At 38.9% G+C, this 8032-nt stretch overlaps 1 long non-coding RNA gene across 1 annotated transcript in view; it reads left to right on the forward strand.

Moving 5' to 3' along the window:
• The window catches only part of LOC107706005 (uncharacterized), an 11498-nt gene extending 8872 nt beyond the window's left edge, over positions 1-2626 (forward strand). The window contains exon 4 of the long non-coding RNA XR_001636121.1: positions 2616-2626. This is a non-coding gene — a long non-coding RNA (uncharacterized LOC107706005). The remainder of the gene's footprint in view (positions 1-2615) is intronic.
• Positions 2627-8032: the final 5406 nt, after the last annotated feature.

Below are 8032 nucleotides of genomic sequence, written 5' to 3' on the forward strand. Positions count from 1 at the left end.
GCCCGCTTTGGAGATTCACGCAACAGACAGTGTGGAGCCATCAGTCTGACAGCGGTGTTGAAAAGCAAGATGAAGAACGTGCTGACATGGACGACACAAGATCTCGATGGTGTCTTGGTTGCAGGAACACACCTTTACCAGTCTTTAAGAAATCAGGGTAACATAAAAGACCGGGAAGTCAAGGGTAGGAATTACATTGCGGTCCATGAATTACCAAGGAGACATGTGCTGGGTAATGCTGCATTTTCCATCGAGTACACTCAGTCTCTGACTGGTTTTGTTAATGTCAATGAGTACGATGAAGCCATAAGCGGTGTGGCCATGCCACTTGATGTAGCCCTTCAGCAAGCTCTACTGAGTGCTGATGCTTTCCTGTTAACTATTTGTGCCAACACATCTGCAGTTATTAAGCAGGGCTTATGGTATGCAGTTGTTGACTCTCATGCTATCAAAACAGAGACAAGTTGTGTTGCGTATCACAGATCCATAGAGTCTTTGTACAACTATATTAATGACATGGCACAGTTATTTGGGGAACCTGAGCCACCATTTGAGATAACTGGAGTTTTGGTTCATGCAGAAGTTTGTGATCTGTTGGAACCATCAGGCGGCAGCAGTTTTCCATGCTCTTCTGGTAAAGCCCTTTACAGTGAAGTCTTAAAACGCACACCCAAGGTATGTGAATCTGTGAAAACTGAGGTAAGGACATCTGATTTTCAAGTACCTGTGGATGAAGTTGCAACTAACCTTCCAACGCAGACAGCCTCTAACGTGTTGCCAAGTAAAGGTAAAAGGGGGAGAAAAAGAAAGCAGAATAAACTCTCAGATAAACAGGTTACAAAATCACATGCTGAAACTATTGTAACAGATGACATAATCATCACTGATGTTTCAGTTCCAGACTTCTTTTTTTCTCCTTTAACACATAATGATCTGCAAGCTTTATGTGAGCTTATGCTTCTGACAAATGATAACACTGATCGTAATGTCATAAACTTTGGTCCCATTGCAGGTCCGTGTCAGACAAAGACCATTAAACCAGATGGTAACTGCTTTTTCAGATCGTTGGCACATGTGATATGTGGAAGCGAGGACAAGCACTTGAAGATTCGCCGTGCGGTTGTCAAACATCTGAAAATGAATACTTTGCTGTTTGAGAGGTACGTCAGAAGTGAGTATTCTTCAGTAGAGGATTATTTGACACGATCTAGAATGTTTTATTCTGGCACATGGGTAACAGAAATTGACATATTCGTTTCGGCCGATCTTTTCAAAACCACTATAATGACTTTTAATGATGGCCGATGGAATGCACACAAACCTACTGGAGAGGTATTTACACTGAATACTATTTATTTGAAACACTGTAATGGTAATCATTATGAAGTTGTGACATGTGTTAAGCATAGAGATCGGGACGGTGTTTGTGCAGGAGCATGTGGAAATGCAGTGTCAAATGAGGTGAGCAAGCCATGTCTGTGTAAAAGAAAGGTAAGCGATGCTGCACAATGTTCTCCTATCAAAAGGCATAGGAAGAGATATTGCAACGACAGTGAGTACCGACAAAAACAACTGAGGTACAAGAAGTCAAAATATTGTAATGACCCTGATTATAGGCAGAATAAAATTGACTATGCCAAAACAAAATACTGTAGTGATAGAAATTACAGAGAGAAAAAAATTGAAATTCTTCGAGAAAAATATCTAAAAAATTGTGTTCGTTTGTCAAAGTGTGAACATTCTAAGGCCAACTACTCGAGCAATATTCAGTTTCAAAAACGTGTTTGCCAGTATTCGCGATTAAAATATAAATATAATGTCTCTTTTCAGGCAAATGTATGTGAGTATTCGAAGAAAAAATATCTGCAAAACCTGGCCTTTAAGCAAGAGTGCGTGAGTATTCTGTGATGAAATACCATAAAGATGTGAACTTTCGTGCGAGTACAATACAAAAAGGTTGTGAAATGTATGCAAAAAAGAAGGAACAGAAAGACATTGATGTTGCTATTGATCGTTTTAGACGAGAAGTTAGTAGAGGTCCAGAGTTTGTGTGCTCTGTCTGTCACCGTTTACTTTTCAGAAAGCAGGTTATTGAATGCAGATTGAATGCTATGAAGATAAAGGAGAAAAAATTGCTGGTTTGGGTAGACTATGCATCACAACCAGATATGTGCATGTTTGTGATGAAAAGTGTGACCCGTCTTCTGTTTATTCCTCAGGGTGCAAATTATGGATTTGTCTAACGTGTCATCGAAAAATCCTTTGTGGAAAACTGCCAGAAGAGAGCGTTGCCAACAACATGCATTTGGTAGACATTCCAAATCAACTGAAACGTCTCAACTCATTGGAACGACATCTCATTGCACGTAATATTCCTTTTATGAAGTTACTCTGCCTTCCCCGTGGTAAACAACATGGATGCCATGGACCTGTAGTCTGCGTTCCGGTAAATATCCTTCCACGAAATGAATGTGATGATAAGGATCAAACTGAAGCGCAAGCTAACCTATAAAGGCCATTATGAGTACAAGTATGTACACACTGATCATGTTCGAAATGCTCTGAAATATTTGATCAGGTTCAATAAGTGGTTCAGTGATGTGGAGATTAATGAGCAGTGGATCAACTCCTTGAATGAACCTGAAGAAAATGTTGTAGATGAAATCAAGCAACAAGATGTAGTTGAAAAGATTGATGATGAAAATGACCCTGATGAACAGCCAGAGGAAGACCTGACCTACATCAAAGAGCAAAGTGGTCTTTTGTCAGATACATCATTGCAACCTGTGGACATCGGTTCAGAAGTAATTGATCAGCATTTCCAGGATGTATTAAATCTGGCACCGGCTGAAGGTAACAGTCCTGTTAGTTTATGTGATGGGTCCAATGAAGCAAAATGTTTCCCTGTTCTCTATCCAACTGGTGGTCCAACGTTTCATGATAGGAGGGAGGTAAGAATTACATTGTCGAGATACTTGAATGCAAGAATCCTCAGTGCAGATGGACGTTTAATGCTCTGAAATATTTGATCAGGTTCAATAAGTGGTTCAGTGATGTGGAGATTAATGAGCAGTGGATCAACTCCTTGAATGAACCTGAAGAAAATGTTGTAGATGAAATCAAGCAACAAGATGTAGTTGAAAAGATTGATGATGAAAATGACCCTGATGAACAGCCAGAGGAAGACCTGACCTACATCAAAGAGCAAAGTGGTCTTTTGTCAGATACATCATTGCAACCTGTGGACATTGGTTCAGAAGTAATTGATCAGCATTTCCAGGATGTATTAAATCTGGCACCGGCTGAAGGTAACAGTCCTGTTAGTTTATGTGATGGGTCCAATGAAGCAAAAACTGTGTTCCAAAAAGAAATCTATTGTCCTAAAAAGAAATCCAAAAGATGTCTGGGTGAACCAATATAACACATTTACTGCGTGCCTGGCAAGGCAACATGGATATCCAGTATGTCACAGATGCTTACTCTGTAGTGGTTTACATTATTAGTTGCATCACAAAAGCAGAGCAAGAAATGGGACTGTTGCTGCAACGTGCACAAAATGAAGCCATGAATGGAAATCTTGAAGCGAGATCATCATTAAAAATGCTTGGTAGTGTATATCTTCACAACAGAGAAATTTCTGCTCAAGAGGCTGTGTATCAACTGACAGGTATGCACTTGAAGGAATGTTCTCGTAAAGTCCAGTTCATTCCAATTGGATTGAATCCTGTAAAGATGAGTTTGCCTCTTCGTGTTATCAAAAACAAAGATGATCAGTCTGGTGAAGAAACTAGCTTTTGGATGACCAGTCTGGTTGACCGATACAAGAATAGGCCAAACACGCAGGAGTTTGAGATTCAATGTCTTGCAAGTTTTTGCTCTGAAAACAGGATATTGTCAAAATCGGAGGTTTCTTCACAAAAAAAGGCCTCAGAAGACAAGGTGATTAAGCTTAACAACAACTGTGGCTATATAATGGAAATCTTGAAGCGAGATCATCATTAAAAATGCTTGGTAGTGTATATCTTCACAACAGAGAAATTTCTGCTCAAGAGGCTGTGTATCGACTGACAGGTATGCACTTGAAGGAATGTTCTCGTAAAGTCCAATTCATTCCAATTGGATTGAATCCTGTAAAGATGAGTTTGCCTCTTCGTGTTATCAAAAACAAAGGTGATCAGTCTGGTGAAGAAAGTAGCTTTTGGATGACCAGTCTGGTTGACCGATACAAGAATAGGCCAAACACGCAGGAGTTTGAGAATCAATGTCTTGCAAGTTTTTGCTCTGAAAACAGGATATTGTCAAAATCGGAGGTTTCTTCACAAAAAAAGGCCTCCGAAGAAAAGGTGATTAAGCTTAACAACAACTGTGGCTATATGATGAAGAGAACTCGAACTGAACCAGCAGTTGTCAGGTATCCGAGATTTTCTCCAAAAAAAGATCCCGAAAAGTACTTTCATTCATTGTTACAACTTTTCTTACCACATTACGAAGACTGGCAGCTCAAGCCTCAGAATTTTACCACTTATGAGGAATTCTACAACAATGGTGCTGTGAAATGTGGAAGTAATGTGACCGAAGTAAAATGTATTGTTGATGCTAATCGAGGACTGTTTGAAATGGAAAGTGACAAAATAGATCGGGCTCAATAGCTTTTGGAGCAGGGTGTTGATTTGGAAGATGCTTGGGCTGCATTATGTCCTGAAACGGAAAAGGAACGTCATGAATGCGTAGAACTAAGGAAGAGTAACATAATTCCTGATGAAGATGATCCTAAGTCTTCTATTCCAGATCTTGTAGCTAACCCTCGAGTTCCATACCGTATTGAAAGCAACCATGCTGGAATGTCTAGAGACGAGGCGTTATGTTTACTAAGATCATTAAATACACAACAGTCTGCAATCTTTTACAAAGTGCGGAAATGGTGTCTAGAGAAACTTCTTGGAGAAAACCCTGAATCATTTCACTTGTTTGTTACTGGTGGAGCAGGCACAGGGAAAAGCCATTTAATCAAAGCGATATACTACGAGTTTTCCAGACTTTTATCTCAGCTGTCTGACAACCCTGATGATAGAAGTGTGATTTTAACTGCATCGACTGGAGTCGCTGCGTACCAGATTGGTGATTCCACCGTCCATAACACACTTTCCATAGGTGCTAATGTCAAACTGCCATATCAGCCACTAAGCGATGACAAAATCAATTCACTGCGTGCAAAAATGGGAGGTTTGCAGATTCTGATCATCGATGAGGTGTCCATGGTTGACCATCACCTTTTGTCATATGTTCATGGGAGATTGAGACAAATTAAGCAAACTGGTGACTACTCCATTTTTGGAAAAGTCAGTTTGGTCTGCGTTGGTGATTTTTACCAGCTTCCGCCTGTCAAGGGAATTCCCCTGTATGTTGATCCAAAAGGAGTGAATCTTTGGGATAACAACTTTGAAATTGCCGAACTAACACAAGTTGTTAGGCAACAAGATGCATCTTTTGCTGGAATGTTAAATCGTCTTCGAATAGATAAAAAAAAGAAAAATCTAAACCCAAGCGACATTAACATGTCGAAGCAATGTGAAACAGGCGAAGAATGTGATGCTATTCATATATTTCCTACAAATGCTCAGGTTGATGAATACAACATTCAGAAACTCAATGAGCTTTGTCCTGAGGCAATCACTATTCGATCTAGAGATTTTGTGAGAAATCCACAAACTGGAAGAATAGAAGCTAAAGCTGGATTTCATGCAAAAGTTTTCAACTCCTGTTTGGACAAATGTGTTTCCTTGGGTGTTGGAGTGAGAGTAATGCTAAAGAAAAATCTGGATGTTTCTGATGGACTTGTCAATGGAGCCTTTGGCACAGTTGTCCACATAAGCAAAAAACAAAAATGTGGTGATGATGGTTATGATGACTTTCTAGCAGCTATTCATGTTGAATTTGATAATCCAAATGTTGGTCAAATTCACAGATCAAAGCAACGACAGAAGTATTCCCCAAATTCTACTGTTATTGAAGCGGAAGAAGACCAAGTCACAAATGATGGTGGTTTAAGACGTCAGTTCCCACTTAAATTGGCATGGGCATGCACCGTTCACAAAGTGCAAGGACTCACAGTAGACAAAGCGGTCGTCTCACTTGACAAGGTATTTTGTCCGGGACAAGCGTATGTTGCACTGAGTCGTGTGAGAACCCTCGATGGACTAATAATTAATAACTTCAAAGAGTCTGCCATATATTGTAATGAGAAAATCGACTCCGCTATGGAAAACATGCTCCGACTTCCTTTAGAAAATCACAGTGTCATAAAGACACCTGATAGGTTTACAATTGCTCTTCATAATGTACAAAGTCTTCGAGCTCATGTTCAAGATATTCAAGTTCACGGACAGCTAATGAATGCGGATTGTATCTGTTTAACTGAAACTTGGCTAAAAGTTGAAGACGATGTGCAGATTTGTTTTTAAGAACAATCCGAGATCGGAGTGTTATGACGAGAGCACTCCACTTTTCACTGATTTAAAACGACAAAGAGGTGGTGGAGTTGGCGTATTCTGTTGTGAAGGCATTCATTTTAACGTCATCATTCCAGAACCTTGCAACTTGGAATGTCTATACTTTGCAGTTCCACATATAAGTTTGAATGCTGCTTTGGTGTACAGGCCTAATTCATATCCACTTGACATGTTTCGACAAAATATGTTGCATGTTATTGATGAGCTGGGGAAACATTCAGGCAAGAAACTAATTATGGGAGACTTCAATGAGGACATCTTGACATCATCTACAATTGGAACATTAATGGGATTACATGGATACAGTCAACATGTGCAACATCCTACGACTGAGAAAGGAATGCTGATAGACCATGTCTGTGTTAAAGATGCAGAAAACGTTTCAGTCGAAATCGTGCAAACCTATTACAGTTACCATCAGGCAGTACTGATACAGGAAGGCAGGCTGAGGCAATGATTGTGACGTACTGAAATCATTATAACTGCGTTCTCTTTTCTTTTCGGTACCCTTACTGTGCAATGTTCATTCTGAGATTTCAATGGGCATACAACTGGAGAACAAGTGTATAACTTGAGACGGTATGTTCTTAGACTACCTATATCTGAATGACTCCTATAATGATCCATCAGTTAAATCATCAGTTGAATGTATACAGATGTTCCATGTTATCAATGAAGGTCTATCTGAAGGCAATCGGTTTTATTTGTGCAACACACTGAAATGAGAAAATTGTATCACTGTATTGTCTGTTCCGTTTTTGTGTCCATACCATGTGAACACTATCCTGAGATTCCAAGATTCACGGAGTCCGGTCAATCCAGCCTCAAATTCAAACTAGTGATCGTCGTTCACAATCCTGCATCTCCCATAACTGCTCTTCTTTCTTGAGCTAATAAGTTTTATCCAGCTAAGGTAACTGTAGTATTTCATTTCTATTCAGATTTATATGTTTAGATTTCTTTTTTTAATTTAGTTTAATTTTCCTTTTAAGATATTTTTCTAGTTTTTTTTTTTTTAAACTGACATCAAGTATATTACATTTACTAAAGTATTTTGTTATTAATCTAATTTCAGTCATATCCTAAGCCATCCAAACAATACTGGATGTTTCCCAACATCATAGGAGCATCCAAAAAGACTGCCTGCATCCATCCAATTGTCTCCTAATATCACAATTAAGTTAATAGAACAACCAAAGAATGGTCCAGATTTACTAAAATCTACAAAAGTAAGTTTACTAAGGTGTGCCTAGTTATATAAACATTTACTGTTTGAAATAAAACGTTTTAAAGGCATTGTTAAATTTATCAGCTATATGCAAGTAACCACATGCAAGTAATCTTTTCAGACATATGAAATGCACTGAAGTCATAATTTCCCCCATACAAGAGATTCTATACTCCATCCAAAACGTCATTCTATTCTCCAATAACTCCTATGAGGAAAACAACTGATAAAAAGGTAAATGTAGTAGTGTAATGTCTGCAAAACTTCAATTTATTTATTTCTTAAAGCGCTGTTT

This window comes from Sinocyclocheilus rhinocerous, unplaced genomic scaffold (assembly GCF_001515625.1).
Source record: "Sinocyclocheilus rhinocerous isolate Xijiao unplaced genomic scaffold, SAMN03320098_v1.1 scaffold325, whole genome shotgun sequence".
Classification (NCBI taxonomy): Eukaryota; Metazoa; Chordata; class Actinopteri; order Cypriniformes; family Cyprinidae; genus Sinocyclocheilus; species Sinocyclocheilus rhinocerous.